Source organism: Lampetra fluviatilis, chromosome 54 (assembly GCF_964198595.1).
Source record: "Lampetra fluviatilis chromosome 54, kcLamFluv1.1, whole genome shotgun sequence".
Taxonomy (NCBI): domain Eukaryota; kingdom Metazoa; phylum Chordata; class Hyperoartia; order Petromyzontiformes; family Petromyzontidae; genus Lampetra; species Lampetra fluviatilis.
In genome coordinates, this window is record NC_136328.1 from 4,055,373 (window position 1) to 4,082,813 (window position 27,441).

The 27,441-nt window shown below is 39.9% G+C and overlaps 53 non-coding genes across 53 annotated transcripts; 22 read left to right on the forward strand and 31 right to left on the reverse strand.

The window, feature by feature from the left end:
• Positions 1 to 10: 10 nt before the first annotated feature.
• On the forward strand, positions 11 to 92 carry TRNAS-GCU (transfer RNA serine (anticodon GCU)). The gene has a single exon. It is a non-coding gene; the product is annotated as a tRNA-Ser (tRNA).
• Positions 93 to 810: 718 nt separating this feature from the next.
• On the reverse strand, positions 811 to 883 carry TRNAT-AGU (transfer RNA threonine (anticodon AGU)). The gene has a single exon. It is a non-coding gene; the product is annotated as a tRNA-Thr (tRNA).
• Positions 884 to 1,398: 515 nt separating this feature from the next.
• Positions 1,399 to 1,471, reverse strand: TRNAT-AGU (transfer RNA threonine (anticodon AGU)). Its single transcript has one exon. It is a non-coding gene; the product is annotated as a tRNA-Thr (tRNA).
• A 142-nt stretch (positions 1,472 to 1,613) lies between these two features.
• TRNAS-GCU (transfer RNA serine (anticodon GCU)) lies at positions 1,614 to 1,695 on the forward strand. The gene has a single exon. It is a non-coding gene; the product is annotated as a tRNA-Ser (tRNA).
• Positions 1,696 to 2,414: 719 nt separating this feature from the next.
• On the reverse strand, positions 2,415 to 2,487 carry TRNAT-AGU (transfer RNA threonine (anticodon AGU)). The gene has a single exon. It is a non-coding gene; the product is annotated as a tRNA-Thr (tRNA).
• Positions 2,488 to 2,629: 142 nt separating this feature from the next.
• TRNAS-GCU (transfer RNA serine (anticodon GCU)) lies at positions 2,630 to 2,711 on the forward strand. Its single transcript has one exon. It is a non-coding gene; the product is annotated as a tRNA-Ser (tRNA).
• A 719-nt stretch (positions 2,712 to 3,430) lies between these two features.
• Positions 3,431 to 3,503, reverse strand: TRNAT-AGU (transfer RNA threonine (anticodon AGU)). The gene has a single exon. It is a non-coding gene; the product is annotated as a tRNA-Thr (tRNA).
• Positions 3,504 to 3,645: 142 nt separating this feature from the next.
• Positions 3,646 to 3,727, forward strand: TRNAS-GCU (transfer RNA serine (anticodon GCU)). Its single transcript has one exon. It is a non-coding gene; the product is annotated as a tRNA-Ser (tRNA).
• A 718-nt stretch (positions 3,728 to 4,445) lies between these two features.
• TRNAT-AGU (transfer RNA threonine (anticodon AGU)) lies at positions 4,446 to 4,518 on the reverse strand. Its single transcript has one exon. It is a non-coding gene; the product is annotated as a tRNA-Thr (tRNA).
• A 142-nt stretch (positions 4,519 to 4,660) lies between these two features.
• Positions 4,661 to 4,742, forward strand: TRNAS-GCU (transfer RNA serine (anticodon GCU)). The gene has a single exon. It is a non-coding gene; the product is annotated as a tRNA-Ser (tRNA).
• Positions 4,743 to 5,459: 717 nt separating this feature from the next.
• Positions 5,460 to 5,532, reverse strand: TRNAT-AGU (transfer RNA threonine (anticodon AGU)). Its single transcript has one exon. It is a non-coding gene; the product is annotated as a tRNA-Thr (tRNA).
• Positions 5,533 to 6,048: 516 nt separating this feature from the next.
• On the reverse strand, positions 6,049 to 6,121 carry TRNAT-AGU (transfer RNA threonine (anticodon AGU)). Its single transcript has one exon. It is a non-coding gene; the product is annotated as a tRNA-Thr (tRNA).
• A 142-nt stretch (positions 6,122 to 6,263) lies between these two features.
• TRNAS-GCU (transfer RNA serine (anticodon GCU)) lies at positions 6,264 to 6,345 on the forward strand. Its single transcript has one exon. It is a non-coding gene; the product is annotated as a tRNA-Ser (tRNA).
• A 718-nt stretch (positions 6,346 to 7,063) lies between these two features.
• TRNAT-AGU (transfer RNA threonine (anticodon AGU)) lies at positions 7,064 to 7,136 on the reverse strand. Its single transcript has one exon. It is a non-coding gene; the product is annotated as a tRNA-Thr (tRNA).
• Positions 7,137 to 7,278: 142 nt separating this feature from the next.
• Positions 7,279 to 7,360, forward strand: TRNAS-GCU (transfer RNA serine (anticodon GCU)). The gene has a single exon. It is a non-coding gene; the product is annotated as a tRNA-Ser (tRNA).
• A 717-nt stretch (positions 7,361 to 8,077) lies between these two features.
• TRNAT-AGU (transfer RNA threonine (anticodon AGU)) lies at positions 8,078 to 8,150 on the reverse strand. The gene has a single exon. It is a non-coding gene; the product is annotated as a tRNA-Thr (tRNA).
• Positions 8,151 to 8,666: 516 nt separating this feature from the next.
• TRNAT-AGU (transfer RNA threonine (anticodon AGU)) lies at positions 8,667 to 8,739 on the reverse strand. Its single transcript has one exon. It is a non-coding gene; the product is annotated as a tRNA-Thr (tRNA).
• A 142-nt stretch (positions 8,740 to 8,881) lies between these two features.
• TRNAS-GCU (transfer RNA serine (anticodon GCU)) lies at positions 8,882 to 8,963 on the forward strand. Its single transcript has one exon. It is a non-coding gene; the product is annotated as a tRNA-Ser (tRNA).
• A 717-nt stretch (positions 8,964 to 9,680) lies between these two features.
• Positions 9,681 to 9,753, reverse strand: TRNAT-AGU (transfer RNA threonine (anticodon AGU)). Its single transcript has one exon. It is a non-coding gene; the product is annotated as a tRNA-Thr (tRNA).
• Positions 9,754 to 9,895: 142 nt separating this feature from the next.
• On the forward strand, positions 9,896 to 9,977 carry TRNAS-GCU (transfer RNA serine (anticodon GCU)). Its single transcript has one exon. It is a non-coding gene; the product is annotated as a tRNA-Ser (tRNA).
• Positions 9,978 to 10,671: 694 nt separating this feature from the next.
• TRNAT-AGU (transfer RNA threonine (anticodon AGU)) lies at positions 10,672 to 10,746 on the reverse strand. Its single transcript has one exon. It is a non-coding gene; the product is annotated as a tRNA-Thr (tRNA).
• A 515-nt stretch (positions 10,747 to 11,261) lies between these two features.
• Positions 11,262 to 11,334, reverse strand: TRNAT-AGU (transfer RNA threonine (anticodon AGU)). The gene has a single exon. It is a non-coding gene; the product is annotated as a tRNA-Thr (tRNA).
• Positions 11,335 to 11,476: 142 nt separating this feature from the next.
• On the forward strand, positions 11,477 to 11,558 carry TRNAS-GCU (transfer RNA serine (anticodon GCU)). Its single transcript has one exon. It is a non-coding gene; the product is annotated as a tRNA-Ser (tRNA).
• Positions 11,559 to 12,252: 694 nt separating this feature from the next.
• On the reverse strand, positions 12,253 to 12,327 carry TRNAT-AGU (transfer RNA threonine (anticodon AGU)). Its single transcript has one exon. It is a non-coding gene; the product is annotated as a tRNA-Thr (tRNA).
• A 515-nt stretch (positions 12,328 to 12,842) lies between these two features.
• On the reverse strand, positions 12,843 to 12,915 carry TRNAT-AGU (transfer RNA threonine (anticodon AGU)). Its single transcript has one exon. It is a non-coding gene; the product is annotated as a tRNA-Thr (tRNA).
• Positions 12,916 to 13,057: 142 nt separating this feature from the next.
• Positions 13,058 to 13,139, forward strand: TRNAS-GCU (transfer RNA serine (anticodon GCU)). Its single transcript has one exon. It is a non-coding gene; the product is annotated as a tRNA-Ser (tRNA).
• Positions 13,140 to 13,855: 716 nt separating this feature from the next.
• On the reverse strand, positions 13,856 to 13,928 carry TRNAT-AGU (transfer RNA threonine (anticodon AGU)). Its single transcript has one exon. It is a non-coding gene; the product is annotated as a tRNA-Thr (tRNA).
• Positions 13,929 to 14,443: 515 nt separating this feature from the next.
• TRNAT-AGU (transfer RNA threonine (anticodon AGU)) lies at positions 14,444 to 14,516 on the reverse strand. The gene has a single exon. It is a non-coding gene; the product is annotated as a tRNA-Thr (tRNA).
• A 142-nt stretch (positions 14,517 to 14,658) lies between these two features.
• On the forward strand, positions 14,659 to 14,740 carry TRNAS-GCU (transfer RNA serine (anticodon GCU)). Its single transcript has one exon. It is a non-coding gene; the product is annotated as a tRNA-Ser (tRNA).
• A 717-nt stretch (positions 14,741 to 15,457) lies between these two features.
• TRNAT-AGU (transfer RNA threonine (anticodon AGU)) lies at positions 15,458 to 15,530 on the reverse strand. The gene has a single exon. It is a non-coding gene; the product is annotated as a tRNA-Thr (tRNA).
• A 142-nt stretch (positions 15,531 to 15,672) lies between these two features.
• TRNAS-GCU (transfer RNA serine (anticodon GCU)) lies at positions 15,673 to 15,754 on the forward strand. The gene has a single exon. It is a non-coding gene; the product is annotated as a tRNA-Ser (tRNA).
• A 718-nt stretch (positions 15,755 to 16,472) lies between these two features.
• On the reverse strand, positions 16,473 to 16,545 carry TRNAT-AGU (transfer RNA threonine (anticodon AGU)). Its single transcript has one exon. It is a non-coding gene; the product is annotated as a tRNA-Thr (tRNA).
• A 515-nt stretch (positions 16,546 to 17,060) lies between these two features.
• TRNAT-AGU (transfer RNA threonine (anticodon AGU)) lies at positions 17,061 to 17,133 on the reverse strand. The gene has a single exon. It is a non-coding gene; the product is annotated as a tRNA-Thr (tRNA).
• Positions 17,134 to 17,275: 142 nt separating this feature from the next.
• On the forward strand, positions 17,276 to 17,357 carry TRNAS-GCU (transfer RNA serine (anticodon GCU)). The gene has a single exon. It is a non-coding gene; the product is annotated as a tRNA-Ser (tRNA).
• Positions 17,358 to 18,076: 719 nt separating this feature from the next.
• On the reverse strand, positions 18,077 to 18,149 carry TRNAT-AGU (transfer RNA threonine (anticodon AGU)). Its single transcript has one exon. It is a non-coding gene; the product is annotated as a tRNA-Thr (tRNA).
• A 142-nt stretch (positions 18,150 to 18,291) lies between these two features.
• On the forward strand, positions 18,292 to 18,373 carry TRNAS-GCU (transfer RNA serine (anticodon GCU)). The gene has a single exon. It is a non-coding gene; the product is annotated as a tRNA-Ser (tRNA).
• A 719-nt stretch (positions 18,374 to 19,092) lies between these two features.
• TRNAT-AGU (transfer RNA threonine (anticodon AGU)) lies at positions 19,093 to 19,165 on the reverse strand. Its single transcript has one exon. It is a non-coding gene; the product is annotated as a tRNA-Thr (tRNA).
• A 142-nt stretch (positions 19,166 to 19,307) lies between these two features.
• TRNAS-GCU (transfer RNA serine (anticodon GCU)) lies at positions 19,308 to 19,389 on the forward strand. The gene has a single exon. It is a non-coding gene; the product is annotated as a tRNA-Ser (tRNA).
• Positions 19,390 to 20,107: 718 nt separating this feature from the next.
• Positions 20,108 to 20,180, reverse strand: TRNAT-AGU (transfer RNA threonine (anticodon AGU)). Its single transcript has one exon. It is a non-coding gene; the product is annotated as a tRNA-Thr (tRNA).
• A 142-nt stretch (positions 20,181 to 20,322) lies between these two features.
• TRNAS-GCU (transfer RNA serine (anticodon GCU)) lies at positions 20,323 to 20,404 on the forward strand. The gene has a single exon. It is a non-coding gene; the product is annotated as a tRNA-Ser (tRNA).
• Positions 20,405 to 21,121: 717 nt separating this feature from the next.
• TRNAT-AGU (transfer RNA threonine (anticodon AGU)) lies at positions 21,122 to 21,194 on the reverse strand. Its single transcript has one exon. It is a non-coding gene; the product is annotated as a tRNA-Thr (tRNA).
• Positions 21,195 to 21,709: 515 nt separating this feature from the next.
• On the reverse strand, positions 21,710 to 21,782 carry TRNAT-AGU (transfer RNA threonine (anticodon AGU)). The gene has a single exon. It is a non-coding gene; the product is annotated as a tRNA-Thr (tRNA).
• A 142-nt stretch (positions 21,783 to 21,924) lies between these two features.
• On the forward strand, positions 21,925 to 22,006 carry TRNAS-GCU (transfer RNA serine (anticodon GCU)). The gene has a single exon. It is a non-coding gene; the product is annotated as a tRNA-Ser (tRNA).
• Positions 22,007 to 22,702: 696 nt separating this feature from the next.
• Positions 22,703 to 22,775, reverse strand: TRNAT-AGU (transfer RNA threonine (anticodon AGU)). Its single transcript has one exon. It is a non-coding gene; the product is annotated as a tRNA-Thr (tRNA).
• A 515-nt stretch (positions 22,776 to 23,290) lies between these two features.
• TRNAT-AGU (transfer RNA threonine (anticodon AGU)) lies at positions 23,291 to 23,363 on the reverse strand. The gene has a single exon. It is a non-coding gene; the product is annotated as a tRNA-Thr (tRNA).
• Positions 23,364 to 23,505: 142 nt separating this feature from the next.
• TRNAS-GCU (transfer RNA serine (anticodon GCU)) lies at positions 23,506 to 23,587 on the forward strand. The gene has a single exon. It is a non-coding gene; the product is annotated as a tRNA-Ser (tRNA).
• A 718-nt stretch (positions 23,588 to 24,305) lies between these two features.
• TRNAT-AGU (transfer RNA threonine (anticodon AGU)) lies at positions 24,306 to 24,378 on the reverse strand. Its single transcript has one exon. It is a non-coding gene; the product is annotated as a tRNA-Thr (tRNA).
• A 142-nt stretch (positions 24,379 to 24,520) lies between these two features.
• On the forward strand, positions 24,521 to 24,602 carry TRNAS-GCU (transfer RNA serine (anticodon GCU)). The gene has a single exon. It is a non-coding gene; the product is annotated as a tRNA-Ser (tRNA).
• A 718-nt stretch (positions 24,603 to 25,320) lies between these two features.
• TRNAT-AGU (transfer RNA threonine (anticodon AGU)) lies at positions 25,321 to 25,393 on the reverse strand. Its single transcript has one exon. It is a non-coding gene; the product is annotated as a tRNA-Thr (tRNA).
• A 142-nt stretch (positions 25,394 to 25,535) lies between these two features.
• TRNAS-GCU (transfer RNA serine (anticodon GCU)) lies at positions 25,536 to 25,617 on the forward strand. Its single transcript has one exon. It is a non-coding gene; the product is annotated as a tRNA-Ser (tRNA).
• Positions 25,618 to 26,335: 718 nt separating this feature from the next.
• On the reverse strand, positions 26,336 to 26,408 carry TRNAT-AGU (transfer RNA threonine (anticodon AGU)). The gene has a single exon. It is a non-coding gene; the product is annotated as a tRNA-Thr (tRNA).
• A 142-nt stretch (positions 26,409 to 26,550) lies between these two features.
• TRNAS-GCU (transfer RNA serine (anticodon GCU)) lies at positions 26,551 to 26,632 on the forward strand. Its single transcript has one exon. It is a non-coding gene; the product is annotated as a tRNA-Ser (tRNA).
• Positions 26,633 to 27,350: 718 nt separating this feature from the next.
• On the reverse strand, positions 27,351 to 27,423 carry TRNAT-AGU (transfer RNA threonine (anticodon AGU)). Its single transcript has one exon. It is a non-coding gene; the product is annotated as a tRNA-Thr (tRNA).
• Positions 27,424 to 27,441: the final 18 nt, after the last annotated feature.

Here is a 27,441-nt window from a genome sequence, read left to right on the forward strand (position 1 = left end):
GGCAACATGTGACAAGGTGGCCGAGTGGTTAAGGCGATGGACTGCTAATCCATTGTGCACTGCACGCATGGTTTCGAATCCCATCCTTGTCGATTTGCTCTTTTTAGAGTGAAATCTCGAGATGCCATTTTTTATGTCACTGATCGGGGATTATTTAACAAATTTAGCACATTTAAGAAATGAAATGCTGAGAAATTACACTGCACTGTGATTGATCAAACGATTACCGTAATTCAGATGTGATTTTGCTGAATCCTGAAGGTGAAACGCTATTACAGGTAGGAACAACAGTTCCACACTGCCCACCAGGGATTATTTGTCCGTCTGTATGTCTGTCGCGCATAGCCACGTCCTCGGTTTGTATTTCATAGAGCGCTTCGGGCGGGCTCAGCACCACGTGACGCGCCGCTTGCACCACGTTACACGGATCGCACGAATGCGCTGTCCAACCAAGTTCCTACCTGCCTACTCCGAAAAAACGTGTTAATCCATCGTTCTCCACATGAATAGTTGCAATCGGCTTGTTTACTTCACAAGTATATATATGGATATTGAATATTAATTGCGAAATCTCAAAATACGGTCGCATTGGGAAATGCAAACGTTTATGTTCCAAAACAAAAACTTACATTTTCAATTTCTAAAAATAAATCAAGCACAGGATTTGAACTTGGCACCCATTTAATGTTGTGATGGAAAAACAAGTCTCCTTAACACTTCTATAAAAGTCAAACTCAATTACCAGGAAGTTACTTGGATTATTAACCCGTAATGCACTCATGCAGAATAATACCATAAAATATCTCAATGAGGCACCACTGGGATTTGAACCCAGGATCTCCTGTTTACTAGACAGGCGCTTTTCCAACTAAGCCATGGCGCCCTATGTCGATTTGCTCTTTTTAGAGTGAAATCTACAGAAGCCATTTTTTCTGTCACTGATTGGGGATTATTTAACAAATTTAGCACCTTTAAGAAATGTGATGCTGAAAAATTATACTGCATTGAGATTGATCAAACGATTACCGTAATTCAGATGTGAGTTGGCTGAATCCTGAAGGTGAAACACTATTAATCCAACGTTCTCCACATGCATAGTTGCAATCGCCGTGTTTACTTTACAGATGTATATATGGATATTGAATATTAATTGGGAAATCTCAAAATACGGTTGCATTGGGAAATGCAAACGTTTATGTTCCAAAACAAAAACTTACATTTTCAATTTCTAAAAATAAATCAAGCACAGGATTTGAACTTGGCACCCATTTAATGTTGTGATGGAAAAACAAGTCTCCTTAACACTTCTATAGAAGTCAAACTCAATTACCAGGAAGTTACTTGGATTATTAACCCGTAATGCACTCATGCAGAATAATACCATAAAATATCTCAATGAGGCACCACTGGGATTTGAACCCAGGATCTCCTGTTTACTAGACAGGCGCTTTACCAACTAAGCCATGGCGCCATATTCCTCTATGGAATTTCTTAAGTTTCCAATCCCACTGGCAAATTCACAGAAACTCCGATAAAAATGTTGATGCATTCAAGAAATGTGATGCCTAGAACGAATATATTTTTGAGATTAGTTATGAATCATGGCAACATGTGACAAGGTGGCCGAGTGGTTAAGGTGATGGACTGCTAATCCATTGTGCTCTGCACGCATGGGTTCGAATCCAATCCTTGTCGATTTGCTCTTTTTAGAGTGAAATCTCGAGAAGCCATTTTAATGTCACTGATCGGGGATTATTTAACAAATTTAGCACCTTTAAGAAATGAAATGCTGAGAAATTACACTGCACTGTGATTGATCAAACGATTACCGTAATTCAGATGTGATTTTGCTGAATCCTGAAGGTGAAACGCTATTACAGGTAGGAACAACAGTTCCACACTGCCCACCAGAGATTATTTGTCCGTCTGTATGTCTGTCGCGCATAGCCACGCCCTCGATTTGTATTTCATAGAGCGCTTCGGGCGGGCTCAGCACCACGTGACGCGCCGCTTGCACCACGTTACACGGATCGCACGAATGCGCTGTCCAACCAAGTTCCTACCTGCCTACTCCGAAAAAACGTGTTAATCCATCGTTCTCCACATGAATAGTTGCAATCGGCTTGTTTACTTTACAAGTATATATATATGGATATTGAATATTAATTGCGAAATCTCAAAATACGGTCGCATTGGGAAATGCAAACGTTTATGTTCCAAAACAAAAACTTACATTTTCAATTTCTAAAAATAAATCAAGCACAGGATTTGAACTTGGCACCCATTTAATGTTGTGATGGAAGAACAAGTCTCCTTAACACTTCTATAGAAGTCAAACTCAATTACCAGGAAGTTACTTGGATTATTAACCCGTAATGCACTCATGCAGAATAATACCATAAAAGATCTCAATGAGGCACCACTGGGATTTGAACCCAGGATCTCCTGTTTACTAGACAGGCGCTTTACCAACTAAGCCATGGCGCCATATTCCTCTATGGAATTTCTTAAGTTTCCAATCCCACTGGCAAATTCACAGAAACTCCGATAAAAATGTTGATGCATTCAAGAAATGTGATGCCTAGAACGAATATATTTTTGAGATTAGTTATGAATCATGGCAACATGTGACAAGGTGGCCGAGTGGTTAAGGCGATGGACTGCTAATCCATTGTGCTCTGCACGCATGGGTTCGAATCCCATCCTTGTCGATTTGCTCTTTTTAGAGTGAAATCTCGAGAAGCCATTTTTATGTCACTGATCGGGGATTATTTAACAAATTTAGCACCTTTAAGAAATGAAATGCTGAGAAATTACACTGCACTGTGATTGATCAAACGATTACCGTAATTCAGATGTGATTTTGCTGAATCCTGAAGGTGAAACGCTATTACAGGTAGGAACAACAGTTCCACACTGCCCACCAGGGATTATTTGTCCGTCTGTATGTCTGTCGCGCATAGCCACGCCCTCGATTTGTATTTCATAGAGCGCTTCGGGCGGGCTCAGCACCACGTGACGCGCCGCTTGCACCACGTTACACGGATCGCACGAATGCGCTGTCCAACCAAGTTCCTACCTGCCTACTCCGAAAAAACGTGTTAATCCATCGTTCTCCACATGAATAGTTGCAATCGGCTTGTTTACTTCACAAGTATATATATATGGATATTGAATATTAATTGCGAAATCTCAAAATACGGTCGCATTGGGAAATGCAAACGTTTATGTTCCAAAACAAAAACTTACATTTTCAATTTCTAAAAATAAATCAAGCACAGGATTTGAACTTGGCACCCATTTAATGTTGTGATGGAAGAACAAGTCTCCTTAACACTTCTATAGAAGTCAAACTCAATTACCAGGAAGTTACTTGGATTATTAACCCGTAATGCACTCATGCAGAATAATACCATAACATATCTCAATGAGGCACCACTGGGATTTGAACCCAGGATCTCCTGTTTACTAGACAGGCGCTTTACCAACTAAGCCATGGCACCATATTCCTCTATGGAATTGCTTAAGTTTCCAATCCCACTGGCAAATTCACAGAAACTCCGATAAAAATGTTGATGCATTCAAGAAATGTGATGCCTAGAACGAATATATTTTTGAGATTAGTTATGAATCATGGCAACATGTGACAAGGTGGCCGAGTGGTTAAGGCGATGGACTGCTAATCCATTGTGCTCTGCACGCATGGGTTCGAATCCCATCCTTGTCGATTTGCTCTTTTTAGAGTGAAATCTCGAGAAGCCATTTTTTATGTCACTGATCGGGGATTATTTAACAAATTTAGCACCTTTAAGAAATGAAATGCTGAGAAATTACACTGCACTGTGATTGATCAAACGATTACCGTAATTCAGATGTGATTTTGCTGAATCCTGAAGGTGAAACGCTATTACAGGTAGGAACAACAGTTCCACACTGCCCACCAGGGATTATTTGTCCGTCTGTATGTCTGTCGCGTATAGCCACGCCCTCGATTTGTATTTCATAGAGCGCTTCGGGCGGGCTCAGCACCACGTGACGCGCCGCTTGCACCACGTTACACGGATCGCACCAATGCGCTGTCCAACCAAGTTCCTACCTGCCTACTCCGAAAAAACGTGTTAATCCATCGTTCTCCACATGAATAGTTGCAATCGGCTTGTTTACTTCACAAGTATATATATGGATATTGAATATTAATTGAGAAATCTCAAAATACGGTCGCATTGGGAAATGCAAACGTTTATGTTCCAAAACAAAAACTTACATTTTCAATTTCTAAAAATAAATCAAGCACAGGATTTGAACTTGGCACCCATTTAATGTTGTGATGGAAGAACAAGTCTCCTTAACACTTCTATAGAAGTCAAACTCAATTACCAGGAAGTTACTTGGATTATTAACCCGTAATGCACTCATGCAGAATAATACCATAAAATATCTCAATGAGGCACCACTGGGATTTGAACACAGGATCGCCTGTTTACTACACAGGCGCTTTACCAACTAAGCCATGGCGCCATATTCCTCTATGGAATTTCTTAAGTTTCCAATCCCACTGGCAAATTCACAGAAACTCCGATAAAAATGTTGATGCATTCAAGAAATGTGATGCCTAGAACGAATATATTTTTGAGATTAGTTATGAATCATGGCAACATGTGACAAGGTGGCCGAGTGGTTAAGGCGATGGACTGCTAATCCATTGTGCTCTGCACGCATGGGTTCCAATCCCATCCTTGTCGATTTGCTCTTTTTAGAGTGAAATCTCGAGAAGCCATTTTTATGTCACTGATCGGGGATTATTTAACAAATTTAGCACCTTTAAGAAATGAAATGCTGAGAAATTACACTGCACTGTGATTGATCAAACGATTACCGTAATTCAGATGTGATTTTGCTGAATCCTGAAGGTGAAACGCTATTACAGGTAGGAACAACAGTTCCACACTGCCCACCAGGGATTATTTGTCCGTCTGTATGTCTGTCGCGCATAGCCACGCCCTCGGTTTGTATTTCATAGAGCGCTTCGGGCGGGCTCAGCACCACGTGACGCGACGCTTGCACCACGTTACACGGATCGCACGAATGCGCTGTCCAACCAAGTTCCTACCTGCCTACTCCGAAAAAACGTGTTAATCCATCGTTCTCCACATGAATAGTTGCAATCGGCTTGTTTACTTCACAAGTATATATATGGATATTGAATATTAATTGCGAAATCTCAAAATACGGTCGCATTGGGAAATGCAAACGTTTATGTTCCAAAACAAAAACTTACATTTTCAATTTCTAAAAATAAATCAAGCACAGGATTTGAACTTGGCACCCATTTAATGTTGTGATGGAAAAACAAGTCTCCTTAACACTTCTATAGAAGTCAAACTCAATTACCAGGAAGTTACTTGGATTATTAACCCGTAATGCACTCATGCAGAATAATACCATAAAATATCTCAATGAGGCACCACTGGGATTTGAACCCAGGATCTCCTGTTTACTAGACAGGCGCTTTTCCAACTAAGCCATGGCGCCCTATGTCGATTTGCTCTTTTTAGAGTGAAATCTACAGAAGCCATTTTTTCTGTCACTGATTGGGGATTATTTAACAAATTTAGCACCTTTAAGAAATGTGATGCTGAAAAATTATACTGCATTGAGATTGATCAAACGATTACCGTAATTCAGATGTGAGTTGGCTGAATCCTGAAGGTGAAACACTATTAATCCAACGTTCTCCACATGCATAGTTGCAATCGCCGTGTTTACTTTACAGATGTATACATGGATATTGAATATTAATTGGGAAATCTCAAAATACGGTCGCATTGGGAAATGCAAACGTTTATGTTCCAAAACAAAAAACTTACATTTTCAATTTCTAAAAATAAATCAAGCACAGGATTTGAACTTGGCACCCATTTAATGTTGTGATGGAAAAACAGGTCTCCTTAACACTTCTATAGAAGTCAAACTCAATTACCAGAAAGTTACTTGGATTATTAACCCGTAATGCACTCATGCAGAATAATACCATAAAATATCTCAATGAGGCACCACTGGGATTTGAACCCAGGATCTCCTGTTTACTAGACAGGCGCTTTACCAACTAAGCCATGGCGCCATACTCCTCTATGGAATTTCTTAAGTTTCCAATCCCACTGGCAAATTCACAGAAACTCCGATAAAAATGTTGATGCATTCAAGAAATGTGATGCCTAGAACGAATATATTTTTGAGATTAGTTATGAATCATGGCAACATGTGACAAGGTGGCCGAGTGGTTAAGGCGATGGACTGCTAATCCATTGTGCTCTGCACGCATGGGTTCGAATCCCATCCTTGTCGATTTGCTCTTTTTAGAGTGAAATCTCGAGAAGCCATTTTTTATGTCACTGATCGGGGATTATTTAACAAATTTAGCACCTTTAAGAAATGAAATGCTGAGAAATTACACTGCACTGTGATTGATCAAACGATTACCGTAATTCAGATGTGATTTTGCTGAATCCTGAAGGTGAAACGCTATTACAGGTAGGAACAACAGTTCCACACTGCCCACCAGGGATTATTTGTCCGTCTGTATGTCTGTCGCGTATAGCCACGCCCTCGATTTGTATTTCATAGAGCGCTTCGGGCGGGCTCAGCACCACGTGACGCGCCGCTTGCACCACGTTACACGGATCGCACCAATGCGCTGTCCAACCAAGTTCCTACCTGCCTACTCCGAAAAAACGTGTTAATCCATCGTTCTCCACATGAATAGTTGCAATCGGCTTGTTTACTTCACAAGTATATATATGGATATTGAATATTAATTGAGAAATCTCAAAATACGGTCGCATTGGGAAATGCAAACGTTTATGTTCCAAAACAAAAACTTACATTTTCAATTTCTAAAAATAAATCAAGCACAGGATTTGAACTTGGCACCCATTTAATGTTGTGATGGAAGAACAAGTCTCCTTAACACTTCTATAGAAGTCAAACTCAATTACCAGGAAGTTACTTGGATTATTAACCCGTAATGCACTCATGCAGAATAATACCATAAAATATCTCAATGAGGCACCACTGGGATTTGAACACAGGATCGCCTGTTTACTACACAGGCGCTTTACCAACTAAGCCATGGCGCCATATTCCTCTATGGAATTTCTTAAGTTTCCAATCCCACTGGCAAATTCACAGAAACTCCGATAAAAATGTTGATGCATTCAAGAAATGTGATGCCTAGAACGAATATATTTTTGAGATTAGTTATGAATCATGGCAACATGTGACAAGGTGGCCGAGTGGTTAAGGCGATGGACTGCTAATCCATTGTGCTCTGCACGCATGGGTTCCAATCCCATCCTTGTCGATTTGCTCTTTTTAGAGTGAAATCTCGAGAAGCCATTTTTATGTCACTGATCGGGGATTATTTAACAAATTTAGCACCTTTAAGAAATGAAATGCTGAGAAATTACACTGCACTGTGATTGATCAAACGATTACCGTAATTCAGATGTGATTTTGCTGAATCCTGAAGGTGAAACGCTATTACAGGTAGGAACAACAGTTCCACACTGCCCACCAGGGATTATTTGTCCGTCTGTATGTCTGTCGCGCATAGCCACGCCCTCGGTTTGTATTTCATAGAGCGCTTCGGGCGGGCTCAGCACCACGTGACGCGACGCTTGCACCACGTTACACGGATCGCACGAATGCGCTGTCCAACCAAGTTCCTACCTGCCTACTCCGAAAAAACGTGTTAATCCATCGTTCTCCACATGAATAGTTGCAATCGGCTTGTTTACTTCACAAGTATATATATGGATATTGAATATTAATTGCGAAATCTCAAAATACGGTCGCATTGGGAAATGCAAACGTTTATGTTCCAAAACAAAAACTTACATTTTCAATTTCTAAAAATAAATCAAGCACAGGATTTGAACTTGGCACCCATTTAATGTTGTGATGGAAAAACAAGTCTCCTTAACACTTCTATAGAAGTCAAACTCAATTACCAGGAAGTTACTTGGATTATTAACCCGTAATGCACTCATGCAGAATAATACCATAAAATATCTCAATGAGGCACCACTGGGATTTGAACCCAGGATCTCCTGTTTACTAGACAGGCGCTTTTCCAACTAAGCCATGGCGCCCTATGTCGATTTGCTCTTTTTAGAGTGAAATCTACAGAAGCCATTTTTTCTGTCACTGATTGGGGATTATTTAACAAATTTAGCACCTTTAAGAAATGTGATGCTGAAAAATTATACTGCATTGAGATTGATCAAACGATTACCGTAATTCAGATGTGAGTTGGCTGAATCCTGAAGGTGAAACACTATTAATCCAACGTTCTCCACATGCATAGTTGCAATCGCCGTGTTTACTTTACAGATGTATACATGGATATTGAATATTAATTGGGAAATCTCAAAATACGGTCGCATTGGGAAATGCAAACGTTTATGTTCCAAAACAAAAAACTTACATTTTCAATTTCTAAAAATAAATCAAGCACAGGATTTGAACTTGGCACCCATTTAATGTTGTGATGGAAAAACAGGTCTCCTTAACACTTCTATAGAAGTCAAACTCAATTACCAGAAAGTTACTTGGATTATTAACCCGTAATGCACTCATGCAGAATAATACCATAAAATATCTCAATGAGGCACCACTGGGATTTGAACCCAGGATCTCCTGTTTACTAGACAGGCGCTTTACCAACTAAGCCATGGCGCCATACTCCTCTATGGAATTTCTTAAGTTTCCAATCCCACTGGCAAATTCACAGAAACTCCGATAAAAATGTTGATGCATTTAAGAAATGTGATGCCTAGAACGAATATATTTTTGAGATTAGTTATGAATCATGGCAACCTGTGACAAGGTGGCCGAGTGGTTAAGGCGATGGACTGCTAATCCATTGTGCTCTGCACGCATGGGTTCGAATCCCATCCTTGTCGATTTGCTCTTTTTAGAGTGAAATCTCGAGAAGCCATTTTTATGTCACTGATCGGGGATTATTTAACAAATTTAGCACCTTTAAGAAATGAAATGCTGAGAAATTACACTGCACTGTGATTGATCAAACGATTACCGTAATTCAGATGTGATTTTGCTGAATCCTGAAGGTGAAACGCTATTACAGGTAGGAACAACAGTTCCACACTGCCCACCAGGGATTATTTGTCCGTCTGTATGTCTGTCGCGCATAGCCACGCCCTCGATTTGTATTTCATAGACCGCTTCGGGCGGGCTCAGCATCACGTGATGCGCCGCTTGCACCACGTTACACGGATCGCACGAATGCGCTGTCCAACCAAGTTCCTACCTGCCTACTCCGAAAAAACGTGTTAATCCATCGTTCTCCACATGAATAGTTGCAATCGGCTTGTTTACTTCACAAGTATATATATGGATATTGAATATTAATTGCAAAATCTCAAAATACGGTCGCATTGGGAAATGCAAACGTTTATGTTCCAAAACAAAAACTTACATTTTCAATTTCTAAAAATAAATCAAGCACAGGATTTGAACTTGGCACCCATTTAATGTTGTGATGGAAAAACAAGTCTCCTTAACACTTCTATAGAAGTCAAACTCAATTACCAGGAAGTTACTTGGATTATTAACCCGTAATGCACTCATGCAGAATAATACCATAAAATATCTCAATGAGGCACCACTGGGATTTGAACCCAGGATCTCCTGTTTACTAGACAGGCGCTTTACCAACTAAGCCATGGCGCCATATTCCTCTACGGAATGTCTTAAGTTTCCAATCCCACTGGCAAATTCACAGAAACTCCGATAAAAATGTTGATGCATTCAAGAAATGTGATGCCTAGAACGAATATATTTTTGAGATTAGTTATGAATAATGGCAACATGTGACAAGGTGGCCGAGTGGTTAAGGCGATGGACTGCTAATCCATTGTGCTTTGCACGCATGGGTTCGAATCCCATCCTTGTCGATTTGCTCTTTTTAGAGTGAAATCTCGAGAAGCCATTTTTTATGTCACTGATCGGGGATTATTTAACAAATTTAGCACCTTTAAGAAATGAAATGCTGAGAAATTACACTGCACTGTGATTGATCAAACGATTACCGTAATTCAGATGTGATTTTGCTGAATCCTGAAGGTGAAACGCTATTACAGGTAGGAACAACAGTTCCACACTGCCCACCAGAGAATATTTGTCCGTCTGTATGTCTGTCGCGCATGGCCACGCCCTCGATTTGTATTTCATAGAGCGCTTCGGACGGGCTCAGCGCCACGTGACACAGATCGCACGAATGCGCTGTCCAACCAAGTTCCTACCTGCCCACTCCGAAGGAACGTGTTAATCCATCGTTCTCCACATGAATAGTTGCAATCGGCTTGTTTACTTCACAAGTATATATATGGAAATTGAAAATTAATTGGGAAATCTCAAAATACGGTCGCATTGGGAAATGCAAACGTTTATGTTCCAAAACAAAAACTTACATTTTCAATTTCTAAAAATAAATCAAGCACAGGATTTGAACTTGGCACCCATTTAATGTTGTGATGGAAGAACAAGTCTCCTTAACACTTCTATAGAAGTCAAGCTCTGTTACCAGGAAGTTACTTCGATTATTAACCCGTAATGCACTCATGCAGAATAATACCATAAATATCTCAATGAATCACCACTGGGATTTGAACCCAGGATCTCCTGTTGACTAGACAGGCGCTTTACCAACTAAGCCATGGCGCCCTATGTCGATTTGCTTTTTTTAGAGTGAAATCTAGAGAAGCCATTTTTTCTGTCACTGATTGTGGATTATTTAACAAATTTAGCACCTTTAAGAAATGTGATGCTGAAAAATTATACTGCATTGAGATTGATCAAACGATTACCGTAATTCAGATGTGAGTTGGCTGAATCCTGAAGGTGAAACACTATTAATCCAACGTTCTCCACATGCATAGTTGCAATCGCCGTGTTTACTTTACAGATGTATATATGGATATTGAATATTAATTGGGAAATCTCAAAATACGGTCGCATTGGGAAATGCAAACGTTTATGTTCCAAAACAAAAACTTACATTTTCAATTTCTAAAAATAAATCAAGCACAGGATTTGAACTTGGCACCCATTTAATGTTGTGATGGAAAAACAAGTCTCCTTAACACTTCTATAGAAGTCAAACTCAATTACCAGGAAGTTACTTGGATTATTAACCCGTAATGCACTCATGCAGAATAATACCATAAAATATCTCAATGAGGCACCACTGGGATTTGAACCCAGGATCTCCTGTTTACTAGACAGGCGCTTTACCAACTAAGCCATGGCGCCATATTCCTCTACGGAATGTCTTAAGTTTCCAATCCCACTGGCAAATTCACAGAAACTCCGATAAAAATGTTGATGCATTCAAGAAATGTGATGCCTAGAACGAATATATTTTTGAGATTAGTTATGAATAATGGCAACATGTGACAAGGTGGCCGAGTGGTTAAGGCGATGGACTGCTAATCCATTGTGCTTTGCACGCATGGGTTCGAATCCCATCCTTGTCGATTTGCTCTTTTTAGAGTGAAATCTCGAGAAGCCATTTTTTATGTCACTGATCGGGGATTATTTAACAAATTTAGCACCTTTAAGAAATGAAATGCTGAGAAATTACACTGCACTGTGATTGATCAAACGATTACCGTAATTCAGATGTGATTATGCTGAATCCTGAAGGTGAAACGCTATTACAGGTAGGAACAACAGTTCCACACTGCCCACCAGAGAATATTTGTCCGTCTGTATGTCTGTCGCGCATAGCCACGCCCTCGATTTGTATTTCATAGAGCGCTTCGGACGGGCTCAGCGCCACGTGACACAGATCGCACGAATGCGCTGTCCAACCAAGTTCCTACCTGCCCACTCCGAAGGAACGTGTTAATCCATCGTTCTCCACATGAATAGTTGCAATCGGCTTGTTTACTTCACAAGTATATATATGGAAATTGAAAATTAATTGGGAAATCTCAAAATACGGTCGCATTGGGAAATGCAAACGTTTATGTTCCAAAACAAAAACTTACATTTTCAATTTCTAAAAATAAATCAAGCACAGGATTTGAACTTGGCACCCATTTAATGTTGTGATGGAAGAACAAGTCTCCTTAACACTTCTATAGAAGTCAAGCTCTGTTACCAGGAAGTTACTTCGATTATTAACCCGTAATGCACTCATGCAGAATAATACCATAAATATCTCAATGAATCACCACTGGGATTTGAACCCAGGATCTCCTGTTTACTAGACAGGCGCTTTACCAACTAAGCCATGGCGCCCTATGTCGATTTGCTTTTTTTAGAGTGAAATCTAGAGAAGCCATTTTTTCTGTCACTGATTGTGGATTATTTAACAAATTTAGCACCTTTAAGAAATGTGATGCTGAAAAATTATACTGCATTGAGATTGATCAAACGATTACCGTAATTCAGATGTGAGTTGGCTGAATCCTGAAGGTGAAACACTATTAATCCAACGTTCTCCACATGCATAGTTGCAATCGCCGTGTTTACTTCACAAGTATATACATGGATATTGAATATTAATTGGGAAATCTCAAAATACGGTCGCATTGGGAAATGCAAACGTTTATGTTCCAAAACAAAAACTTACATTTTCAATTTCTAAAAATAGATCAAGCACAGGATTTGAACTTGGCACCCATTTAATGTTGTGATGGAAAAACAAGTCTCCTTAACACTTCTATAGAAGTCAAACTCAATTACCAGGAAGTTACTTGGATTATTAACCCGTAATGCACTCATGCAGAATAATACCATAAAATATCTCAATGAGGCACCACTGGGATTTGAACCCAGAATCTCCTGTTTACTAAACAGGCGCTTTACCAACTAAGCCATGGCGCCTTATTCCTCTATGGAATTTCTTAAGTTTCCAATCCCACTGGCAAATTCACAGAAACTCCGATAAAAATGTTGATGCATTCAAGAAATGTGATGCCTAGAACGAATATATTTTTGAGATAAGTTATGAATCATGGCAACATGTGACAAGGTGGCCGAGTGGTTAAGGCGATGGACTGCTAATCCATTGTGCACTGCACGCATGGGTTCGAATCCCATCCTTGTCGATTTGCTCTTTTTAGAGTGAAATCTCGAGATGCCATTTTTTATGTCACTGATCGGGGATTATTTAACAAATTTAGCACATTTAAGAAATGAAATGCTGAGAAATTACACTGCACTGTGATTGATCAAACGATTACCGTAATTCAGATGTGATTTTGCTGAATCCTGAAGGTGAAACGCTATTACAGGTAGGAACAACAGTTCCACACTGCCCACCAGGGATTATTTGTCCGTCTGTATGTCTGTCGCGCATAGCCACGTCCTCGGTTTGTATTTCATAGAGCGCTTCGGGCGGGCTCAGCACCACGTGACGCGCCGCTTGCACCACGTTACACGGATCGCACGAATGCGCTGTCCAACCAAGTTCCTACCTGCCTACTCCGAAAAAACGTGTTAATCATCGTTCTCCACATAAATAGTTGCAATCGGCTTGTTTACTTTACAAGTATATATATGGATATTGAATATTAATTGCGAAATCTCAAAATACGGTTGCATTGGGAAATGCAAACGTTTATGTTCCAAAACAAAAACTTACATTTTCAATTTCTAAAAATAAATCAAGCACAGGATTTGAACTTGGCACCCATTTAATGTTGTGATGGAAGAACAAGTCTCCTTAACACTTCTATAGAAGTCAAGCTCTATTACAAGGAAGTTACTTGGATTATTAACCCGTAATGCACTCATGCAGAAAAATACCATAAATATCTCAATGAGGCACCACTGGGATTTGAACCCAGGATCTCCTGTTTACTAGACAGGCGCTTTACCAACTAAGCCATGGCGCCCTATGTCGATTTGCTTTTTTTAGAGTGAAATCTAGAGAAGCCATTTTTTCTGTCACTGATTGGGGATTATTTAACAAATTTAGCACCTTTAAGAAATGTGATGCTGAAAAATTATACTGCATTGAGATTGATCAAACGATTACCGTAATTCAGATGTGAGTTGGATGAATCCTGAAGGTGAAACACTATTAATCCAACGTTCTCCACATGCATAGTTGCAATCGCCGTGTTTACTTTACAGATGTATATATGGATATTGAATATTAATTGGGAAATCTCAAAATACGGTCGCATTGGGAAATGCAAACGTTTATGTTCCAAAACAAAAACTTACATTTTCAATTTCTAAAAATAGATCAAGCACAGGATTTGAACTTGGCACCCATTTAATGTTGTGATGGAAAAACAAGTCTCCTTAACACTTCTATAGAAGTCAAACTCAATTACCAGGAAGTTACTTGGATTATTAACCCGTAATGCACTCATGCAGAATAATACCATAAAATATCTCAATGAGGCACCACTGGGATTTGAACCCAGAATCTCCTGTTTACTAAACAGGCACTTTACCAACTAAGCCATGGCGCCATATTCCTCTATGGAATTTCTTAAGTTTCCAATCCCACTGGCAAATTCACAGAAACTCCGATAAAAATGTTGATGCATTCAAGAAATGTGATGCCTAGAACGAATATATTTTTGAGATTAGTTATGAATCATGGCAACATGTGACAAGGTGGCCGAGTGATTAAGGCGATGGACTGCTAATCCATTGTGCTCTGCACGCATGGGTTCGAATCCCATCCTTGTCGATTTGCTCTTTTTAGAGTGAAATCTCGAGATGCCATTTTTATGTCACTGATCGGGGATTATTTAACAAATTTAGCACATTTAAGAAATGAAATGCTGAGAAATTACACTGCACTGTGATTGATCAAACGATTACCGTAATTCAGATGTGATTTTGCTGAATCCTGAAGGTGAAACGCTATTACAGGTAGGAACAACAGTTCCACACTGCCCACCAGGGATTATTTGTCCGTCTGTATGTCTGTCGCGCATAGCCACGTCCTCGGTTTGTATTTCATAGAGCGCTTCGGGCGGGCTCAGCACCACGTGACGCGCCGCTTGCACCACGTTACACGGATCGCACGAATGCGCTGTCCAACCAAGTTCCTACCTGCCTACTCCGAAAAAACGTGTTAATCCATCGTTCTCCACATGAATAGTTGCAATCGGCTTGTTTACTTCACAAGTATATATATGGATATTGAATATTAATTGCGAAATCTCAAAATACGGTCGCATTGGGAAATGCAAACGTTTATGTTCCAAAACAAAAACTTACATTTTCAATTTCTAAAAATAGATCAAGCACAGGATTTGAACTTGGCACCCATTTAATGTTGTGATGGAAAAACAAGTCTCCTTAACACTTCTATAGAAGTCAAACTCAATTACCAGGAAGTTACTTGGATTATTAACCCGTAATGCACTCATGCAGAATAATACCATAAAATATCTCAATGAGGCACCACTGGGATTTGAACCCAGAATCTCCTGTTTACTAGACAGGCGCTTTACCAACTAAGCCATGGCGCCATATTCCTCTATGGAATTTCTTAAGTTTCCAATCCCACTGGCAAATTCACAGAAACTCCGATAAAAATGTTGATGCATTCAAGAAATGTGATGCCTAGAACGAATATATTTTTGAGATAAGTTATGAATCATGGCAACATGTGACAAGGTGGCCGAGTGGTTAAGGCGATGGACTGCTAATCCATTGTGCACTGCACGCATGGTTTCGAATCCCATCCTTGTCGATTTGCTCTTTTTAGAGTGAAATCTCGAGATGCCATTTTTTATGTCACTGATCGGGGATTATTTAACAAATTTAGCACATTTAAGAAATGAAATGCTGAGAAATTACACTGCACTGTGATTGATCAAACGATTACCGTAATTCAGATGTGATTTTGCTGAATCCTGAAGGTGAAACGCTATTACAGGTAGGAACAACAGTTCCACACTGCCCACCAGGGATTATTTGTCCGTCTGTATGTCTGTCGCGCATAGCCACGTCCTCGGTTTGTATTTCATAGAGCGCTTCGGGCGGGCTCAGCACCACGTGACGCGCCGCTTGCACCACGTTACACGGATCGCACGAATGCGCTGTCCAACCAAGTTCCTACCTGCCTACTCCGAAAAAACGTGTTAATCCATCGTTCTCCACATGAATAGTTGCAATCGGCTTGTTTACTTCACAAGTATATATATGGATATTGAATATTAATTGCGAAATCTCAAAATACGGTCGCATTGGGAAATGCAAACGTTTATGTTCCAAAACAAAAACTTACATTTTCAATTTCTAAAAATAAATCAAGCACAGGATTTGAACTTGGCACCCATTTAATGTTGTGATGGAAAAACAAGTCTCCTTAACACTTCTATAAAAGTCAAACTCAATTACCAGGAAGTTACTTGGATTATTAACCCGTAATGCACTCATGCAGAATAATACCATAAAATATCTCAATGAGGCACCACTGGGATTTGAACCCAGGATCTCCTGTTTACTAGACAGGCGCTTTTCCAACTAAGCCATGGCGCCCTATGTCGATTTGCTCTTTTTAGAGTGAAATCTACAGAAGCCATTTTTTCTGTCACTGATTGGGGATTATTTAACAAATTTAGCACCTTTAAGAAATGTGATGCTGAAAAATTATACTGCATTGAGATTGATCAAACGATTACCGTAATTCAGATGTGAGTTGGCTGAATCCTGAAGGTGAAACACTATTATTCCAACGTTCTCCACATGCATAGTTGCAATCGCCGTGTTTACTTTACAGATGTATATATGGATATTGAATATTAATTGTGAAATCTCAAAATACGGTTGCATTGGGAAATGCAAACGTTTATGTTCCAAAACAAAAACTTACATTTTCAATTTCTAAAAATAAATCAAGCACAGGATTTGAACTTGGCACCCATTTAATGTTGTGATGGAAAAACAAGTCTCCTTAACACTTCTATAGAAGTCAAACTCAATTACCAGGAAGTTACTTGGATTATTAACCCGTAATGCACTCATGCAGAATAATACCATAAAATATCTCAATGAGGCACCACTGGGATTTGAACCCAGGATCTCCTGTTTACTAGACAGGCGCTTTACCAACTAAGCCATGGCGCCATATTCCTCTATGGAATTTCTTAAGTTTCCAATCCCACTGGCAAATTCACAGAAACTCCGATAAAAATGTTGATGCATTCAAGAAATGTGATGCCTAGAACGAATATATTTTTGAGATTAGTTATGAATCATGGCAACATGTGACAAGGTGGCCGAGTGGTTAAGGTGATGGACTGCTAATCCATTGTGCTCTGCACGCATGGGTTCGAATCCAATCCTTGTCGATTTGCTCTTTTTAGAGTGAAATCTCGAGAAGCCATTTTAATGTCACTGATCGGGGATTATTTAACAAATTTAGCACCTTTAAGAAATGAAATGCTGAGAAATTACACTGCACTGTGATTGATCAAACGATTACCGTAATTCAGATGTGATTTTGCTGAATCCTGAAGGTGAAACGCTATTACAGGTAGGAACAACAGTTCCACACTGCCCACCAGGGATTATTTGTCCGTCTGTATGTCTGTCGCGCATAGCCACGCCCTCGATTTGTATTTCATAGAGCGCTTCGGGCGGGCTCAGCACCACGTGACGCGCCGCTTGCACCACGTTACACGGATCGCACGAATGCGCTGTCCAACCAAGTTCCTACCTGCCTACTCCGAAAAAACGTGTTAATCCATCGTTCTCCACATGAATAGTTGCAATCGGCTTGTTTACTTTACAAGAATATATATATGGATATTGAATATTAATTGCGAAATCTCAAAATACGGTCGCATTGGGAAATGCAAACGTTTATGTTCCAAAACAAAAACTTACATTTTCAATTTCTAAAAATAAATCAAGCACAATATTTGAACTTGGCACCCATTTAATGTTGTGATGGAAGAACAAGTCTCCTTAACACTTCTATAGAAGTCAAACTCAATTACCAGGAAGTTACTTGGATTATTAACCCGTAATGCACTCATGCAGAATAATACCATAAAAGATCTCAATGAGGCACCACTGGGATTTGAACCCAGGATCTCCTGTTTACTAGACAGGCGCTTTACCAACTAAGCCATGGCGCCATATTCCTCTATGGAATTTCTTAAGTTTCCAATCCCACTGGCAAATTCACAGAAACTCCGATAAAAATGTTGATGCATTCAAGAAATGTGATGCCTAGAACGAATATATTTTTGAGATTAGTTATGAATCATGGCAACATGTGACAAGGTGGCCGAGTGGTTAAGGCGATGGACTGCTAATCCATTGTGCTCTGCACGCATGGGTTCGAATCCCATCCTTGTCGATTTGCTCTTTTTAGAGTGAAATCTCGAGAAGCCATTTTTATGTCACTGATCGGGGATTATTTAACAAATTTAGCACCTTTAAGAAATGAAATGCTGAGAAATTACACTGCACTGTGATTGATCAAACGATTACCGTAATTCAGATGTGATTTTGCTGAATCCTGAAGGTGAAACGCTATTACAGGTAGGAACAACAGTTCCACACTGCCCACCAGGGATTATTTGTCCGTCTGTATGTCTGTCGCGCATAGCCACGCCCTCGATTTGTATTTCATAGAGCGCTTCGGGCGGGCTCAGCACCACGTGACGCGCCGCTTGCACCACGTTACACGGATCGCACGAATGCGCTGTCCAACCAAGTTCCTACCTGCCTACTCCGAAAAAACGTGTTAATCCATCGTTCTCCACATGAATAGTTGCAATCGGCTTGTTTACTTCACAAGTATATATATATGGATATTGAATATTAATTGCGAAATCTCAAAATACGGTCGCATTGGGAAATGCAAACGTTTATGTTCCAAAACAAAAACTTACATTTTCAATTTCTAAAAATAAATCAAGCACAGGATTTGAACTTGGCACCCATTTAATGTTGTGATGGAAGAACAAGTCTCCTTAACACTTCTATAGAAGTCAAACTCAATTACGAGGAAGTTACTTGGATTATTAACCCGTAATGCACTCATGCAGAATAATACCATAAAATATCTCAATGAGGCACCACTGGGATTTGAACCCAGGATCTCCTGTTTACTAGACAGGCGCTTTACCAACTAAGCCATGGCACCATATTCCTCTATGGAATTGCTTAAGTTTCCAATCCCACTGGCAAATTCACAGAAACTCCGATAAAAATGTTGATGCATTCAAGAAATGTGATGCCTAGAACGAATATATTTTTGAGATTAGTTATGAATCATGGCAACATGTGACAAGGTGGCCGAGTGGTTAAGGCGATGGACTGCTAATCCATTGTGCTCTGCACGCATGGGTTCGAATCCCATCCTTGTCGATTTGCTCTTTTTAGAGTGAAATCTCGAGAAGCCATTTTTTATGTCACTGATCGGGGATTATTTAACAAATTTAGCACCTTTAAGAAATGAAATGCTGAGAAATTACACTGCACTGTGATTGATCAAACGATTACCGTAATTCAGATGTGATTTTGCTGAATCCTGAAGGTGAAACGCTATTACAGGTAGGAACAACAGTTCCACACTGCCCACCAGGGATTATTTGTCCGTCTGTATGTCTGTCGCGTATAGCCACGCCCTCGATTTGTATTTCATAGAGCGCTTCGGGCGGGCTCAGCACCACGTGACGCGCCGCTTGCACCACGTTACACGGATCGCACCAATGCGCTGTCCAACCAAGTTCCTACCTGCCTACTCCGAAAAAACGTGTTAATCCATCGTTCTCCACATGAATAGTTGCAATCGGCTTGTTTACTTCACAAGTATATATATGGATATTGAATATTAATTGAGAAATCTCAAAATACGGTCGCATTGGGAAATGCAAACGTTTATGTTCCAAAACAAAAACTTACATTTTCAATTTCTAAAAATAAATCAAGCACAGGATTTGAACTTGGCACCCATTTAATGTTGTGATGGAAGAACAAGTCTCCTTAACACTTCTATAGAAGTCAAACTCAATTACCAGGAAGTTACTTGGATTATTAACCCGTAATGCACTCATGCAGAATAATACCATAAAATATCTCAATGAGGCACCACTGGGATTTGAACACAGGATCGCCTGTTTACTACACAGGCGCTTTACCAACTAAGCCATGGCGCCATATTCCTCTATGGAATTTCTTAAGTTTCCAATCCCACTGGCAAATTCACAGAAACTCCGATAAAAATGTTGATGCATTCAAGAAATGTGATGCCTAGAACGAATATATTTTTGAGATTAGTTATGAATCATGGCAACATGTGACAAGGTGGCCGAGTGGTTAAGGCGATGGACTGCTAATCCATTGTGCTCTGCACGCATGGGTTCGAATCCCATCCTTGTCGATTTGCTCTTTTTAGAGTGAAATCTCGAGAAGCCATTTTTATGTCACTGATCGGGGATTATTTAACAAATTTAGCACCTTTAAGAAATGAAATGCTGAGAAATTACACTGCACTGTGATTGATCAAACGATTACCGTAATTCAGATGTGATTTTGCTGAATCCTGAAGGTGAAACGCTATTACAGGTAGGAACAACAGTTCCACACTGCCCACCAGGGATTATTTGTCCGTCTGTATGTCTGTCGCGCATAGCCACGCCCTCGGTTTGTATTTCATAGAGCGCTTCGGGCGGGCTCAGCACCACGTGACGCGACGCTTGCACCACGTTACACGGATCGCATGAATGCGCTGTCCAACCAAGTTCCTACCTGCCTACTCCGAAAAAACGTGTTAATCCATCGTTCTCCACATGAATAGTTGCAATCGGCTTGTTTACTTCACAAGTATATATATGGATATTGAATATTAATTGCGAAATCTCAAAATACGGTCGCATTGTGAAATGCAAACGTTTATGTTCCAAAACAAAAACTTACATTTTCAATTTCTAAAAATAAATCAAGCACAGGATTTGAACTTGGCACCCATTTAATGTTGTGATGGAAAAACAAGTCTCCTTAACACTTCTATAGAAGTCAAACTCAATTACCAGGAAGTTACTTGGATTATTAACCCGTAATGCACTCATGCAGAATAATACCATAAAATATCTCAATGAGGCACCACTGGGATTTGAACCCAGGATCTCCTGTTTACTAGACAGGCGCTTTTCCAACTAAGCCATGGCGCCCTATGTCGATTTGCTCTTTTTAGAGTGAAATCTACAGAAGCCATTTTTTCTGTCACTGATTGGGGATTATTTAACAAATTTAGCACCTTTAAGAAATGTGATGCTGAAAAATTATACTGCATTGAGATTGATCAAACGATTACCGTAATTCAGATGTGAGTTGGCTGAATCCTGAAGGTGAAACACTATTAATCCAACGTTCTCCACATGCATAGTTGCAATCGCCGTGTTTACTTTACAGATGTATATATGGATATTGAATATTAATTGGGAAATCTCAAAATACGGTCGCATTGGGAAATGCAAACGTTTATGTTCCAAAACAAAAACTTACATTTTCAATTTCTAAAAATAAATCAAGCACAGGATTTGAACTTGGCACCCATTTAATGTTGTGATGGAAAAACAAGTCTCCTTAACACTTCTATAGAAGTCAAACTCAATTACGAGGAAGTTACTTGGATTATTAACCCGTAATGCACTCATGCAGAATAATAGCATAAAATATCTCAATGAGGCACCACTGGGATTTGAACCCAGGATCTCCTGTTTACTAGACAGGCGCTTTACCAACTAAGCCATGGCGCCATATTCCTCTATGGAATTTCTTAAGTTTCCAATCCCACTGGCAAATTCACAGAAACTCCGATAAAAATGTTGATGCATTCAAGAAATGTGATGCCTAGAACGAATATATTTTTGAGATTAGTTATGAATCATGGCAACATGTGACAAGGTGGCCGAGTGGTTAAGGCGATGGACTGCTAATCCATTGTGCTTTGCACGCATGGGTTCGAATCCCATCCTTGTCGATTTGCTCTTTTTAGAGTGAAATCTCGAGAAGCCATTTTTTATGTCACTGATCGGGGATTATTTAACAAATTTAGCACCTTTAAGAAATGAAATGCTGAGAAATTACACTGCACTGTGATTGATCAAACGATTACCGTAATTCAGATGTGATTTTGCTGAATCCTGAAGGTGAAACGCTATTACAGGTAGGAACAACAGTTCCACACTGCCCACCAGAGATTATTTGTCCGTCTGTATGTCTGTCGCGCATAGCCACGCCCTCGATTTGTATTTCATAGAGCGCTTCGGACGGGCTCAGCGCCACGTGACACGGATCGCACGAATGCGCTGTCCAACCAAGTTCCTACCTGCCCACTCCGAAGGAACGTGTTAATCCATCGTTCTCCACATGAATAGTTGCAATCGGCTTGTTTACTTCACAAGTATATATATGGAAATTGAAAATTAATTGGGAAATCTCAAAATACGGTCGCATTGGGAAATGCAAACGTTTATGTTCCAAAACAAAAACTTACATTTTCAATTTCTAAAAATAAATCAAGCACAGGATTTGAACTTGGCACCCATTTAATGTTGTGATGGAAGAACAAGTCTCCTTAACACTTCTATAGCAGTCAAGCTCTGTTACCAGGAAGTTACTTCGATTATTAACCCGTAATGCACTCATGCAGAATAATACCATAAATATCTCAATGAGGCACCACTGGGATTTGAACCCAGGATCTCCTGTTTACTAGACAGGCGCTTTACCAACTAAGCCATGGCGCCCTATGTCGATTTGCTTTTTTTAGAGTGAAATCTAGAGAAGCCATTTTTTCTGTCACTGATTGTGGATTATTTAACAAATTTAGCACCTTTAAGAAATGTGATGCTGAAAAATTATACTGCATTGAGATTGATCAAACGATTACCGTAATTCAGATGTGAGTTGGCTGAATCCTGAAGGTGAAACACTATTAATCCAACGTTCTCCACATGCATAGTTGCAATCGCCGTGTTTACTTTACAGATGTATATATGGATATTGAATATTAATTGGGAAATCTCAAAATACGGTCGCATTGGGAAATGCAAACGTTTATGTTCCAAAACAAAAACTTACATTTTCAATTTCTAAAAATAAATCAAGCACAGGATTTGAACTTGGCACCCATTTAATGTTGTGATGGAAAAACAAGTTTCCTTAACACTTCTATAGAAGTCAAACTCAATTACCAGGAAGTTACTTGGATTATAAACCCGTAATGCACTCATGCAAAATAATACCATAAAATATCTCAATGAGGCACCAGTGCGATTTGAACCCAGGATCTCCTGTTTACTAGACAGGCACTTTACCAGCTAAGCCATGGCGCCATATTCCTCTATGGAATTTCTTAAGTTTCCAATCCCACTGGCAAATTCACAGAAACTCCGATAAAAATGTTGATGCATTCAAGAAATGTGATGCCTAGAACGAATTTATTTTTGAGATTAGTTATGAATCATGGCAACATGTGACAAGGTGGCCGAGTGGTTAAGGCGATGGACTGCTAATCCATTGTGCTCTGCACGCATGGGTTCGAATCCCATCCTTGTCGATTTGCTCTTTTTAGAGTAAAATCTCGGGGAGCCATTTTTTATGTCACTGATCGGGGATTATTTAACAAATTTAGCACCTTTAAAAAATGAAATGCTGAGAAATTACACTGCACTGTGATTGATCAAATGATTACCGTAATTCAGATGTGATTTTGCTGAATCCTGAAGGTGAAACGCTATTACAGGTAGGAACAACAGTTCCACACTGCCCACCAGGGATTATTTGTCCGTCTCTATGTCTGTCGCGCATAGCCACGCCCTCGATTTGTATATCATAGAGCGCGTCGGGCGGGCTCAGCACCACGTGACGCGCCGCTTGCACCACGTTACATGGATCGCACGAATGCGCTGTCCAACCAAGTTCCTACCTGCCTACTCCGAAAAAACGCGTTAATCCATCGTTCTCCACATGAATAGTTGCAATCGGCTTGTTTACTTCACAAGTATATATATGGATATTGAATATTAATTGCGAAATCTCAAAATACGGTCGCATTGGGAAATGCAAACGTTTATGTTCCAAAACAAAAACTTACATTTTCAATTTCTAAAAATAAATCAAGCACAGGATTTGAACTTGGCACCCATTTAATGTTGTGATGGAAAAACAAGTCTCCTTAACACTTCTATAGAAGTCAAACTCAATTACCAGGAAGTTACTTGGATTATTAACCCGTAATGCGCTCATGCAGAATAATACCATAAAATATCTCAATGAGGCACCACTGGGATTTGAACCCAGGATCTCCTGTTTACTAGACAGGCGCTTTACCAACTAAGCCATGGCGCCATATTCCTCTATGGAATTTCTTAAGTTTCCAATCCCACAGGCAAATTCACAGAAACTCCGATAAAAATGTTGATGCATTCAAGAAATTTGATGCCTAGAACGAATATATTTTTGAGATTAGTTATGAACCATGGCAACATGTGACAAGGTGGCCGAGTGGTTAAGGCGATGGACTGCTAATCCATTGTGCTCTGCACGCATGGGTTCGAATCCCATCCTTGTCGATTTGCTCTTTTTAGAGTGAAATCTCGAGAAGCCATTTTTTATGTCAATGATCGGGGATTATTTAACAAATTTAGCACCTTTAAGAAATGAAATGCTGAGAAATTACACTGCACTGTGATTGATCAAACGATTACCGTAATTCAGATGTGATTTTGCTGAATCCTGAAGGTGAAACGCTATTACAGGTAGGAACAACAGTTCCACACTGCCCACCAGGGATTATTTGTCCGTCTGTATGTCTGTCGCGCATAGCCACGCCCTCGATTTGTATTTCATAGAGCGCTTCGGGCGGGCTCAGCACCACGTGACGCGCCGCTTGCACCAGGTTACACGGATCGCACGAATGCGCTGTCCAACCAAGTTCCTACCTGCATACTCCGAAAAAACGTGTTAATCCATCGTTCTCCACATTAATAGTTGCAATCGGCTTGTTTACTTCACAAGTATATATATGGATATTGAATATTAATTGCGAAATCTCAAAATACGGTTGCATTGGGAAATGCAAACGTTTATGTTCCAAAACAAAAACTTACATTTTCAATTTCTAAAAATAAATCAAGCACAGGATTTGAACTTGGCACCCATTTAATGTTGTGATGGAAAAACAAGTCTCCTTAACACTTCTATAGAAGTCAAACTCAATTACCAGGAAGTTACTTGGATTATTAACCCGTAATGCACTCATGCAGAATAATACCATAAAATATCTCAATGAGGCACCACTGGGATTTGAACCCAGGATCTCCTGTTTACTAGACAGGCGCTTTACCAACTAAGCCATGGCGCCATATTCTTCTATGAAATTTCTTAAGTTTCCAATCTCACTGGCAAATTCACAGAAACTCCGATAAAAATGTTGATGCATTCAAGAAATGTGATGCCTAGAACGAATATATTTTTGAGATTAGTTATGAATCATGGCAGCATGTGACAAGGTGGCCGAGTGGTTAAGGCGATGGACTGCTAATCCATTGTGCTCTGCACGCATGGGTTCGAATCCCATCCTTGTCGATTTGCTCTTTTTAGAGTCAAATCTCGAGAAGCCATTTTTTTTGTCACTGATCGGGGATTATTTAACAAATTTAGCACCTTTAAGAAATGAAATGCTGAGAAATTACACTGCACTGTGATTGATCAAAAGATTACCGTAATTCAGATGTGATTTTGCTGAATCCTGAAGGTGAAACGCTATTACAGGTTGGAACAACAGTTCCACACTGCCCACCAGGGATTATTTGTCCATCTGTATGTCTGTCGCGCATAGCCACGCCCTCGATTTGTATTTCATAGAGCGCTTCGGGCGGGCTCAGCACCACGTGATGCGCCGCTTGCACCACGTTACACGGATCGCACGAATGCGCTGTCCAACCAAGTTCTTACCTGCCTACTCCGAAAAAACGTGTTAATCCAACGTTCTCCACATGCATAGTTGCAATCGCCGTGTATACTTTACAGATGTATATATGGATATTGAATATTAATTGGGAAATCTCAAAATACGGTCGCATTGGGAAATGCAAACGTTTATGTTCCAAAACAAAAACTTACATTTTCAATTTCTAAAAATAGATCAAGCACAGGATTTGAACTTGGCACCCATTTAATGTTGTGATGGAAAAACAAGTCTCCTTAACACTTCTATAGAAGTCAAACTCAATTACCAGGAAGTTACTTGGATTATTAACCCGTAATGCACTCATGCAGAATAATACCATAAAATATCTCAATGAGGCACCACTGGGATTTGAACCCAGGATCTCCTGTTTACTAGACAGGCGCTTTACCAACTAAGCCATGGCACCATATTCCTCTATGGAATTTCTTAAGTTTCCAATCCCACTGGCAAATTCACAGATACTCCGATAAAAATGTTGATGCATTCAAGAAATGTGATGCCTAGAACGAATATATTTTTGAGATTAGTTATGAATCATGGCAACATGTGACAAGGTGGCCGAGTGGTTAAGGCGATGGACTGCTAATCCATTGTGCTCTGCACGCATGGGTTCGAATCCCATCCTTGTCGATTTGATCTTTTTAGAGTGAAATCTCGAGAAGCCATTTTTTATGTCACTGATCGGGGATTATTTAACAAATTTAGCACCTTTAAGAAATGAAATGCTGAGAAATTACACTGCACTGTGATTGATCAAACGATTACCGTAATTCAGATGTGATTTTGCTGAATCCTGAAGGTGAATACGCTATTACAGGTAGGAACAACAGTTCCACACTGCCCACCAGGGATTATGTGTCCGTCTGTATGTCTGTCGGGCATAGCCACGCCCTCGATTTGTATTTCATAGAGCGCTTCGGGCGGGCTCAGCACCACGTGACGCGCCGCTTGCACCACGTTACACGGATCGCACGAATGCGCTGTCCAACCAAGTTCCTACCTGCCTACTCCGAAAAAACGTGTTAATCCATCGTTCTCCACATTAATAGTTGCAATCGGCTTGTTTACTTCACAAGTATATATATGGATATTGAATATTAATTGCGAAATCTCAAAATCCGGTTGCATTGGGAAATGCAAACGTTTATGTTCCAAAACAAAAACTTACATTTTCAATTTCTAAAAATAAATCAAGCACAGGATTTGAACTTGGCACCCATTTAATGTTGTGATGGAAGAACAAGTCTCCTTAACACTTCTATAGAAGTCAAGCTCTATTACCAGGAAGTTACTTGGATTATTAACCCGTAATGCACTCATGCAGAAAAATACCATAAATATCTCAATGAGGCACCACTGGGATTTGAACCCAGGATCTCCTGTTTACTAGACAGGCGCTTTACCAACTAAGCCATGGCGCCCTATGTCGATTTGCTTTT